The 13,037-nt window shown below is 44.1% G+C and overlaps 1 protein-coding gene across 1 annotated transcript in view; it reads right to left on the bottom strand.

The window, feature by feature from the left end:
• The window catches only part of VEPH1 (ventricular zone expressed PH domain containing 1), a 1,476,213-nt gene that overhangs the window by 783,979 nt on the left and 679,197 nt on the right, over nt 1–13,037 (bottom strand).

Below are 13,037 nucleotides of genomic sequence, written 5' to 3'. Positions count from 1 at the left end.
CCCGGCAGGGTGGAGCCCGTCCGCTCATTTGACCCCGCGATCGCCAGTAGCTACCGAACTCTCAAAATGGCGATCGACGTGGCAAGAGCGGGCCCAGCATAAAGAAATGGCCCGGTCACTGGTTGACTCCACCACAGTAGTCCTCCACGACCTTGAAGATTCTAGAGGAGCCGCGGGAGTCTCCGACCCCCGCAGACACCCCCGATGGGGAATGACTGCCATGATCGCCCGTGGAGTGACGAAACTGTATCCGCGGGACGTCGGCGCTCCCATGCTGGCGCCAGCCTCACTTTGAATTACTAGAATCCTGCAAACCTCAGTTCCGGTGAAAGCACACTGTGACCCGGTAGGAAAAATTGTTGCACCCCCTCCCCTTTTTGACTGATAGTTCAAACCACCGATCCTTTCCTTTGCCCTTTTACCAGAACTTTGGACTGCCTCCCCCTCTTTTACATTTTCGAGAAAAAATAAAACATTAACCACTACATTAGCATAGCAGTTGACACCAGAACTGTTTTCAAATTGAAAACCAACAACATCTTCAACAGAATCCTTTTTGTTTCTGCTGTGACCCTGCTACAGCACAGGCATTGTCCCCAGCAGTAATTCTGCAATGCCGGTAAGAATACCTGTGGTGCCTACTGGACTCACTCACCCCCGCGGCGCCCCACGCCGTTATTTGCTGGGCGGCAACTTACTAGACATCACCTTTGTGCCATCTAGATTTCAGCGCGTTCTGCTGCCTTGGAACTATTCGCACAACAGACTGCTACTGACGACCCACCCCCAGGCAACATCTTCTGAATTTTCATAATTTGAAAGAACTAGTAACATGTCCTCATCAGGAATTTCCTCATGAAAAGTCTGCAATGATGATTCTTGTAACTCTATGGTCTCCAAACATTCGATAAATTCGCCATCAAGAGATTGATCAAAAAAATCATTCAAGTCATCTCCTCCTTGTGAGAAAATTTCATTATTGGTGCTGTCAATTTCAATAAATGTATTGGATAATTCAAAAGAAATTGCCACGGTCTCTTCGTTGTTTAAATGTTTTTACTGTTTTCGTTTTGTTGTAAATATTTATAAGTTATTAAAGTTTTATAATCCTACTACTTTGTTGGAGTGCTATATATTTTTAATGTGACACATAAATGTAAAAACTTTGATGTACAAAGAGTCATCCCTGGAATCTTCCGCTTCAGGCTCGGTCCCCTCCCCAATCACAATACAGGATGGTTTTCAGATAGTAGGAACACGTGTGGTGTGACGGATCTCATCGGGTGTGAGCCTTGATCTACTATAACTCCTTTGAAGAGGGGTGATTCTTTACAGCTGGGGCCATAAACTACATCTGCAGGGCTAGCTGATAGCCTGGACAATCGGACACAGAGGAAGAGGAGTGTCAGAGGGTGCGGTAGTGAATAGGGCGAAAGGGAGGTTTTGGGCGGGCACAGAGTGTGATTCTCAGGGAAGAGCAGCGCAGATGGGGAGAGGTTTATTGCCCATGCATAACACAGAGAGCGGGGGTGACCAGTGCCTGGGGAAGATGCTTGCGAGGGTGGGGAGCCATGCTACGAATCGACAGCGTGCAGAGAGTGGGTCTGGTCAAGGCATCTAAAATGGCTGCCGTGCACGACAAAAGTGTGGCATTTCAAAAAAGGCAAGATGGCGCAAACAATGTTTTTCAACACTTCCTCATTTCCTTCGAATCGAACGTTAACAGACGTTGGTGCATATTACCAAAGTTAAGCGATATTTATCGCTAACGATGCTTAGCAACGAATTTTTTACCGCTAAGCATCGTCAGAAATTATCGAAGATAAACCTTGCTATTATCAAGGTTTATCGCAAATGCAATAAAAAACGACCGCAATGCATTAATATCGCTGAAAACTCAGCGATATTCATGCATTACCGAGCTAATGCTCTTAGCCATGTTATCCACCTCCCATTGGATAACATGGCTAAGAACTGCTCAGGGCAGGTGTTAGTTTTTGGAGATATTCGCGCTTAGCGCGAATATCTCCAAAAGTTGGTAATAGGAGATATATATCTTGCATGTTGTAATGCAAATTATTGTGGTATATGGAACTCATACCATAATCTCTCAGGAAAGCAGAAACTGATCCTTTTGGGACCGCCTGAGAAGGCCTAGGGGGTGAGGGGTACTCTACTTTGCCCCCTTTTCACGTTCTGAACTATTTTATTTTACTCTCTTCTGTAATTACACAAAATAGCAGCGATAAGATGCATCAGAGACACACAGTGAGAGAAAGGAGGCCGGAGATGAAGAAGAGATGTCAAATACACATTGGAGATAATATAGTGGGAGAAGGGAAGTAAATATGAGTAAACTTACCATGTAACATAAAAATGTTGCACTCTATACTATAAGTCTCATTTTATACTACAATCACTTCGCTACAACCTCATAAATTAAAAATAAAAATGAATAATGTCTCAAACAATTTTTGATTTCTAAATATAAATTTATTCTTCTGAATTTTCTAAATTTGAAAGAACTAGTAACATGTCCTCATCAGTAATTTCCTCTTCAATCATCTCATCTGGAATCTCCTCATTAAAAGTCTGCAATGATGATTCTTGTAACTCTATGGTCTCCAAACATTCGATAAATTCGCCATCAACAGATTGATCCAAAAAATCATTCAAGTCATCTCCTCCTTGTGACAATATTTCATTATTGGTGCTGTCAATTTCAATCAATGTAGTGGAATCATTCAAGTCATCTCCTCCTTGTGACAATATTTCATTATTGGTGCTGTCAATTTCAATCAATGTAGTGGACAATTCAAAAGAAATTGCCACGGTCTCTTCATTGTGAGCCATTTTATTTTGAAATTGCTTGCTGTAAATTGCAGAAAAAAATAATCACTTTCATTTATCGTTTTTAGTAGTACATAATATAAAACTAACTTTATCAAGTATTTAGTATAACAGAAGGACTGCAAATAAATAACAGAAAACATTTTTCAAATTATCTTCAAGTGTACAACATAGTTCCCCTTACAAATTAACAACTCACCTTTTTAAAAGTAGGAGAAGTGTTAGTACTGTGTAAATCAAACACCAGAAATTCACCACCAAAAATTCCTCACAAATGTACCTCAGACAGTAGTATCACAAAATGGCTGTGGTTTCCTCTCATTTGAGATATATACATAACCAATTAACTTTCATCACACACAAATACAAAACCAAAGTAACATTTTAATTGGTTCTAAATTTCAACACTTTCAAATGTGTTTTCCCCATGCAATTTTCCATAGGACATTTACATACGTCTACAGCCTGAATGGCTGAACGGAATTACACCAAACTTGGCAAAATGGTACATCAAACCTAAGAGGTCAGGAAGGATCTACTATGCCCCCTTATGGTCATTTGCCCCTTCGCTTTGGCCTCCTCTTGTCTCTCGATCCTACCGAGAGACAAGATGGCGGCCGCAACGGACTGTTTGGAATGTTTACAAACGCCGGAGAACCAATCAGCTTCGCAAAGCTCCGTAACGCGAAAAGTACACAAAGCGGAGCGCTGTTACAGATATATATCTTTTTTTGAACGTTAATTTCTCAAAATCCACTGGAGCACATATATTGAGACCTAGCAAAGGCACATCGGGCTACCAGTCCCTAATATTTTGCCAAGTTTCGTGCAAATCCATTCAGCCGTTCGATTATTATTATTATTTTTTTTTTTTGCCCCGCGGGGCCCTTTTAAAACCTCCACATCAAACCTAGGGGGTCAGCGAGGATCTACTATGCCCCCTTATGGTCATTTGCCCCTTCGCTTTGGCCTCCTCTTGTCTCTCGATCCTACCGAGAGACAAGATGGCGGCCGCTACGGACTGTTTGGAATGTTCACAGACGCCGGAGAACCAATCAGCTTCGCTTCACAAAGCTCCGTACCGCGAAAAGTCCGCGAACCGGAGCGCTGCCCGGTCCGCTGTTACAGATATATATCTTTTTTTGAACGTTAATTTCTCAAAATCCACTGAAGCACATATATTGAGACCTAGCAAAGGCACATCGGGCTACCAGTCCCTACAATTTTGCCAAGTTTCGTGCAAATCCATTCAGCCGTTCGGGCTAAAAGTGAGGCCAACCGCCCTATGGGAAACTCAATGTTAAAAACACGTTTTGGGACCCCCCTTTTTTCTCGGCCCCCCCTTGACGAACCCCCCCAAATTTTAAGGGGCTGCTCAGAAACAAAATGTGCCATTTTCCTGAAAATTTCAGCCAATTCCGTCCACAAACGCCAAAGTTATTAGACATAGAATTTTCAAAAATCCCATAGAGAAAAAATCCTAACTATATATACCTACTGGCGACCGCCAGTAGGTAATATATATATATATATATATATATATATATATATATATATATCCAAACACACAGGTTGCCCTCTTGAGAGAAGCCACGAGGCGGGTGAAATATTTCCTCATTTATTAACAGGCAGCTGCATACAGGTGAACACAGGAAAGCACACCACCAAAGTTCCTAGCGCCAGACCGGTTTCGGGATTGAACCCTTTCTCAATGGCGTTCTGTTTGTAAATGCCGGTTTTTCTTTGTGCACTTAATTTCAAAAGTACCTGCCTTAGTGGGCGTGGCTGAATTAACAGCCTCCTGGGTCTTGTAGTGCCACAACGTTTTTTCTCCAGTGAGTCCGTATTTACAGCAGAAAATAAAAATAAAAAACAACTTGAAAAAATAAGAGGGCAACCTGTGTGTTTGGATATTAAACGGCTGCGCCCAGCCGTGTGAGAAGCCTGCCGCGCTGCGGACCTGCAATGATGCCACATGGTGTCATTACCTCAGGGAGGTGCGTGCCTCCAGACAGCTGATAAGGACATCAGGCGTCCAAGCAGGATTCAACACCCAACCCACATGGGCTTCAAGTTGTTTTTTATTTTTATTTTCTGCTGTAAATACGGACTCACTGGAGAAAAAACGTTGTGGCACTACAAGACCCAGGAGGCTGTTAATTCAGCCACGCCCACTAAGGCAGGTACTTTTGAAATTAAGTGCACAAAGAAAAACCGGCATTTACAAACAGAACGCCATTGAGAAAGGGTTCAATCCCGAAACCGGTCTGGCGCTAGGAACTTTGGTGGTGTGCTTTCCTGTGTTCACCTGTATGCAGCTGCCTGTTAATAAATGAGGAAATATTTCACCCGCCTCGTGGCTTCTCTCAAGAGGGCAACCTGTGTGTTTGGATATTAAACGGCTGCGCCCAGCCGTGTGAGAAGCCTGCCGCGCTGCGGACCTGCAATGATGCCACATGGTGTCATTACCTCAGGGAGGTGCGTGCCTCCAGACAGCTGATAAGGACATCAGGCGTCCAAGCAGGATTTAACACCCATCCCACATGGGCTTCAAGTTGTTTTTTATTTTTATTTTCTGCTGTAAATACGGACTCACTGGAGAAAAAACGTTGTGGCACTACAAGACCCAGGAGGCTGTTAATTCAGCCACGCCCACTAAGGCAGGTACTTTTGAAATTAAGTGCACAAAGAAAAACCGGCATTTACAAACAGAACGCCATTGAGAAAGGGTTCAATCCCGAAACCGGTCTGGCGCTAGGAACTTTGGTGGTGTGCTTTCCTGTGTTCACCTGTATGCAGCTGCCTGTTAATAAATGAGGAAATATTTCACCCGCCTCGTGGCTTCTCTCAAGAGGGCAACCTGTGTGTTTGGATATTAAATGGCTGCGCCCAGCCGTGTGAGAAGCCTGCCGCGCTGCGGACCTGCAATGATGCCACATGGTGTCATTACCTCAGGGAGGTGCGTGCCTCCAGACAGCTGATAAGGACATCAGGCGTCCAAGCAGGATTCAACACCCAACCCACATGGGCTTCAAGTTGTTTTTTATTTTTATTTTCTGCTGTAAATACGGACTCACTGGAGAAAAAACGTTGTGGCACTACAAGACCCAGGAGGCTGTTAATTCAGCCACGCCCACTAAGGCAGGTACTTTTGAAATTAAGTGCACAAAGAAAAACCGGCATTTACAAACAGAACGCCATTGAGAAAGGGTTCAATCCCGAAACCGGTCTGGCGCTAGGAACTTTGGTGGTGTGCTTTCCTGTGTTCACCTGTATGCAGCTGCCTGTTAATAAATGAGGAAATATTTCACCCGCCTCGTGGCTTCTCTCAAGAGGGCAACCTGTGTGTTTGGATATTAAACGGCTGCGCCCAGCCGTGTGAGAAGCCTGCCGCGCTGCGGACCTGCAATGATGCCACATGGTGTCATTACCTCAGGGAGGTGCGTGCCTCCAGACAGCTGATAAGGACATCAGGCGTCCAAGCAGGATTCAACACCCAACCCACATGGGCTTCAAGTTGTTTTTTATTTTTATTTTCTGCTGTAAATACGGACTCACTGGAGAAAAAACGTTGTGGCACTACAAGACCCAGGAGGCTGTTAATTCAGCCACGCCCACTAAGGCAGGTACTTTTGAAATTAAGTGCACAAAGAAAAACCGGCATTTACAAACAGAACGCCATTGAGAAAGGGTTCAATCCCGAAACCGGTCTGGCGCTAGGAACTTTGGTGGTGTGCTTTCCTGTGTTCACCTGTATGCAGCTGCCTGTTAATAAATGAGGAAATATTTCACCCGCCTCGTGGCTTCTCTCAAGAGGGCAACCTGTGTGTTTGGATATTAAACGGCTGCGCCCAGCCGTGTGAGAAGCCTGCCGCGCTGCGGACCTGCAATGATGCCACATGGTGTCATTACCTCAGGGAGGTGCGTGCCTCCAGACAGCTGATAAGGACATCAGGCGTCCAAGCAGGATTCAACACCCAACCCACATGGGCTTCAAGTTGTTTTTTATTTTTATTTTCTGCTGTAAATACGGACTCACTGGAGAAAAAACGTTGTGGCACTACAAGACCCAGGAGGCTGTTAATTCAGCCACGCCCACTAAGGCAGGTACTTTTGAAATTAAGTGCACATTGAAAAACCGGCATTTACAAACAGAACGCCATTGAGAAAGGGTTCAATCCCGAAACCGGTCTGGCGCTAGGAACTTTGGTGGTGTGCTTTCCTGTGTTCACCTGTATGCAGCTGCCTGTTAATAAATGAGGAAATATTTCAACCGCCTCGTGGCTTCTCTCAAGAGGGCAACCTGTGTGTTTGGATATATATATATATATATATATATATATATATATATATATATATATTATTATAATCCAATTGCCTCAGCTTTCCAGGGTGCACTCCACAGCACGTTCCCTCGACGGTCTTTAGCATTTCTCGCCATCATCCGGGTAATTATATTCGCCTGACGCGTTTCTGTGGCCCAAGTACCACTTCCTCAGAGGCGTTCTCCTGCATTGGCTGAAATGCGCTTCTATCACGCATGCTCATTTACTGATTACCATATGTGGGACCGGCTTAGTTTCTTAATTGATCCACACTGCATGCTGGTCTTAGTAGTCCTTTGCGCAAAAATGTTTTTTCTTTTCAGCTAATGCAGATATTTGGAGATAATGTCATTTTCCTTAGTAGGATCCGATTCGTGAAAGCGAGTCATTTAACATGCAACGCGCTGTGCTGACAGATTGGAAAGGTTCCTCTGCCTTGGCCGCTCGCTTGTCTGAGCCGGTGCATCCTGCACGGGAAGGCCCCCGTGTCAAATTTTTATAATCCAATTGCCTCAGCTTTCCAGGGTGCACTCCACAGCACGTTCCCTCGACGGTCTTTAGCATTTCTCGCCATCATCCGGGTAATTATATTCGCCTGACGCGTTTCTGTGGCCCAAGTACCACTTCCTCAGAGGCGTTCTCCTGCATTGGCTGAAATGCGCTTCTATCACGCATGCTCATTTACTGATTACCATATGTGGGACCGGCTTAGTTTCTTAATTGATCCACACTGCATGCTGGTCTTAGTAGTCCTTTGCGCAAAAATGTTTTTTCTTTTCAGCTAATGCAGATATTTGGAGATAATGTCATTTTCCTTAGTAGGATCCGATTCGTGAAAGCGAGTCATTTAACATGCAACGCGCTGTGCTGACAGATTGGAAAGGTTCCTCTGCCTTGGCCGCTCGCTTGTCTGAGCCGGTGCATCCTGCACGGGAAGGCCCCCGTGTCAAATTTTTATAATCCAATTGCCTCAGCTTTCCAGGGTGCACTCCACAGCACGTTCCCTCGACGGTCTTTAGCATTTCTCGCCATCATCCGGGTAATTATATTCGCCTGACGCGTTTCTGTGGCCCAAGTACCACTTCCTCAGAGGCGTTCTCCTGCATTGGCTGAAATGCGCTTCTATCACGCATGCTCATTTACTGATTACCATATGTGGGACCGGCTTAGTTTCTTAATTGATCCACACTGCATGCTGGTCTTAGTAGTCCTTTGCGCAAAAATGTTTTTTCTTTTCAGCTAATGCAGATATTTGGAGATAATGTCATTTTCCTTAGTAGGATCCGATTCGTGAAAGCGAGTCATTTAACATGCAACGCGCTGTGCTGACAGATTGGAAAGGTTCCTCTGCCTTGGCCGCTCGCTTGTCTGAGCCGGTGCATCCTGCACGGGAAGGCCCCCGTGTCAAATTTTTATAATCCAATTGCCTCAGCTTTCCAGGGTGCACTCCACAGCACGTTCCCTCGACGGTCTTTAGCATTTCTCGCCATCATCCGGGTAATTATATTCGCCTGACGCGTTTCTGTGGCCCAAGTACCACTTCCTCAGAGGCGTTCTCCTGCATTGGCTGAAATGCGCTTCTATCTATAAAGACCGTCGAGGGAACGTGCTGTGGAGTGCACCCTGGAAAGCTGAGGCAATTGGATTATATATATATATATATATATATATATATATATATATATATATATATATATATATATATATATATATATATATATATATATATATATATATATATATATATATATATATATATGCGTGTTTGTCCGTGTGTGTTTATATGTACGTCTATTTTTAGGGTTTAAGAGTGGGTAGGGGTAGGATCCCAAAGGTAAGTTAAAAAGGTTTTTTACCCACAAATAGAGGAAAGTAATTAAAAAAAAAGTGGGGGATTAAAAAAATGAAAACAATTAAAACTAAGCACACTCACATATATAAAGGGTAGGGGTAAATTTATAAGACTACCTTAACTTAACTTGCCTTGCATCATAAGGGCATGCATGGTAAGACATATATGCGGTAAAAAAAATGCATGGTAAAGGCATCTGCATTGTAAAGGATGCCTGGTAATTGTATTTTTTGCACAGCCCTCATTTCTATAAACTCAATTTCAGCTAACCTGGACCTTGGCTGCCCTTCTTGGGTACTCTAGGAATTCAGGGTGTCTTATTAAATGTATTGTGACTGAGATGAGCAGGATTTAAAGTCCTGTAGAGATTTATCTGGCACCTGAAGTTCCCCTACAGACCTCTTTAGGACAAATATAGTTGCGTTATCTCCTTTTAGACGTTCCTCCTTATCAGAGATGGCCCATGACTCCCAGTTTGGTAATTCATCAAGGAGACCTTTTTCTCAATGGCAGTCATGGTGTTTTGTAACTCGCAGAGGGCAGCTAAAATCAGACTCCCCTTTTCAATGGACCACATCTCTGTTTCTTCTAATTTTCCATTTCACTTTCAACGTGACACCACTTGTTTTTTTATCTCTCTTGCTTCTTCCTTTGTTTTTCTTAGGTAGCATTGTGCAGTAAGCCTGCTCTCAATATGAAATGATGGATCAGGCTAGTTGTACTAAACCAGTGGCACAACACCATTTGACTCAATGAGGTCCCAAACAAGGTTATTTATGGGATTGGACTAGAGCCACAGGTCTTGCCAGCCCTTTGAATCTCCACCTCCTGGAAATTCATGCAGAACCATTAGGGCTTTAGCTGGAGCTCCAGTTAATTTCTCTCATCCTCTCTGCCATCTATCATCTCTCATCAGATGCTCCAGAAGACCTCTTCTATGTGGATTCCTTCCAAATGGGCCAGGCCTCTCACTTCCAGTGGTTGGGTGAACGGGTGAGTTGCTGGCATTATCATCTTGCCAGTGTCCAGTCTCGTGGCTGCAGAGGTTTAAAAAATTTATGCAGCCTACTATGAGTTTCCACATTCCAAGGGCCACAAGTACTTCACCTTATCTATATGGGTAACTCTCTGGCCAATCTCACCCAAATCTGGTGGTTGTGGCCCCAGAGAGTGGAATTCTAGCAGAAACCCTCCAGAGTATGTGTTTCGACTGGCCCTACCCCATGCTAACAAAAATGTCTTCAGATATATTGTGTTGTGTACTCTATGTATTATTCAATATCATTGATAGACTTTGTATGTTCAGTGAAAGGCTAATATGTGCTTTGAAAACCTAGACTGACAATTACACATAAATCTTGCCCAAGTATGAGCCATTAGACCAGCTCTGTCATGAAATTATTCCATGGGCCTTAATTTGAGCCCAGTAATGAAAGCCAACACATGTTCATGAGTATCGTTTTCTTTACATCTGCTCTTTGTTTACTGCTGTGAATACTGAATGAACCAGCCTCCATGTAGATCATAAAGTGCTTCCATAAGACGTATCAACTTTTTCAGAAGAGATACAAATTAAATGGCCATCATTTTCCCCATATTTGGCATGAAATTTACACAAACGTCATGTATTTATCCTACGTGAATAATTAGGGGCTAATTACAATGTCGGTCGGAATTGCCTCTGACCGACAACGCCTCCATCTCTGCACCGACCAACTTCCTGTCAGCGGTGTTGATCAGCTGATTACGATGCGACCGAACACTGTTCAGTCAGATACTCACATTTCTCTATGAGAGCTTGAGTTACAGCCCTAAACCGGCCGTAATAAAGCCTTCCATAAAGAAATGGAAGTGAGTGTAAAAGCCTACACCCTGTGGCAGGCACCCCATGGTGCCTGCCACACACTGCATGAATTTACAGGAGGGCAACCTAGGTACCTCCTCGGCAACCAACTGTAGGCCACGGGAGCAAGGGAGCCCAGCTAGGGCCCCTACAGTTGCTGTCTGACAGCCTTTCCATGTTGGAAAGGCTGGCACAGGAAGGCTGTGGGAAACCGACACCGTAATCCTGAAGGCGGAAACACCATCCATAGGGTATTATGGTGCGGTTCCGACCACCCGGAAGACTCCGAGAGCCAGTCAGAACTGCGTCGGAATGACCGACCGGTTTACGTGCCGACCACCAACATCGTAATTCAGTGGTCGGACCGGAAACCGACTGTGTCGGTCGGAAAGTATAGACTGCGGTCGGAAAACATCTGACTAGCAGTTGGAGGCTTTCGGACTGACATCGTAATCGGCCCCTTAGAGTTAAGCCACAGTAGCAACTCATTTTCTTACATCTTTGCAATGAAATAATCGAATTTATGATGTTTGCATGTATTAGCAACAAATGCGTACCAAGAGCCATAAACTCTTGTACCATTGTCAATATATTGCTCTCTATAGGCTAGAACTTACCCTCAGGAACCATGGCATTTCTCTGTCAGAAACTGGGAAACTGTGCCAATTACAAATTGACATAGGTTAAGTGCAAGAAGGAGAAACAGTGAAAACAATGCTCCATGGGAGGGGCAAACACAATATTCACATGCTGGGACAAGAGCAAGAAGCAGGCAAAAATGAGAGTGATAAGGAAAGCTAACCAGTAGTAAGCGATGGGCAGACTCCAAGCACCTCCATATTCTGCGTAAGCCACAAAATGCCTTGCAACAGGGACAGACTGTTGGTAGGTAAGGCTTGTCGTGGGATTTTCTGCATTGTAGGTGAAGTGACACTTTGCCACCTCTACAAGTGGCAATGGAATATCAAGTGTGTGTGATGTCCTTGGCAGCAGCCCAAAATTGCCTTGTGATTGAAATAGTCCTTAGGCTATGTTAAATAACCATTATCTATTTAATAGTTTGAGTGGATGGAAAAAGCACTTCCATACTATACTTGCAGAAAAAATAAGCATTCAACACAGGATGTCAAGAGCGTCGGTTCGATTACTTTTTGCTGTAGTAAAGTCTCCATTAGGTAATTGGGCTGCTTTTAAAAACAAAATTCAACGTTTAGTGGATAACAATGCAAGTCAAAAGGTCTATTGCTGCTCATAAGCTTCCATGCCTGTTTTTGCAGCCATTCACTGCCACTTGCATCTCTACAAAAGTTGGCATTCACAAGTAGTCAGAAACAAGCCTTCCCCATGCATAGGGACTGATTTAAATCTTTGGGGATGAAGTAATTACTGTTGGCATGGCAGAGCACAGTACTTTACTCCCCCCAATGTTAGGGTACTCTGTTAGGCATATTTAGAGATGTCTACTGCCCCTGAAGACATCTCTTGCATTTCCAGGAACCGTCGTCACAGCGGATACTAGAAATGCCTTGTAGGTTTGATGGACGGCTCCGTCAATATGACAGAATCATTTGTCAATCTCACAACTTTCTTTTTATTTTCGAAAATATATTTATTTTTTTTATTAAAAAAATAATGAACTCTCCTCAACAGTGGACCGTTAAATGTTTCCACTGCCTGTTTTTCATTGTAGTGAAGAGCAGTGAAAACAGGCCATGGGTCTGCCCACTTTAAATAGGAGTGACATACAAATGGCCAAGCCTCCAATGACCCTTGCTCCATTGGGCTGTCGGAGGTGTATATAGAAAGGTGGAGTAGTCTCACACTGAAGGTCTGCCAAACTCTAAATGAGGAGGGAGGCTTTTCAGGTTGGTGGAAAGTTGTTGCAATGGAGTACACTTTCCACCATCTTCGGGGTCCGGTCGAGGGTGCAGCAGGTATACTGAGGGTGCCTGGCGTCGAGGGCGCTGTGCCAATTACGCTACCACCCCCCTCCCGAGACCCATGGTGTACTTTGAATACACCTAACAAGTGCAGAAACCAAATTTGGTAAGCCTCCTAAACCAGGAGTAACTAGAAGGAGATCCCTCTTCCTTCTTGCACTTTTTTGTCACTTCCTTTTTTCACTATTCACGTCCCTAGGTTAGGGTGGGCCTTAGCGCGCTCATAC

This window comes from Lissotriton helveticus, chromosome 11, assembly GCF_964261635.1.
Source record: "Lissotriton helveticus chromosome 11, aLisHel1.1, whole genome shotgun sequence".
In the NCBI taxonomy this organism is placed as follows: domain Eukaryota; kingdom Metazoa; phylum Chordata; class Amphibia; order Caudata; family Salamandridae; genus Lissotriton; species Lissotriton helveticus.
The sequence above is the reverse complement of the archived record's forward strand: the minus strand, read 5'-3'. Positions and strand labels throughout refer to the sequence as shown.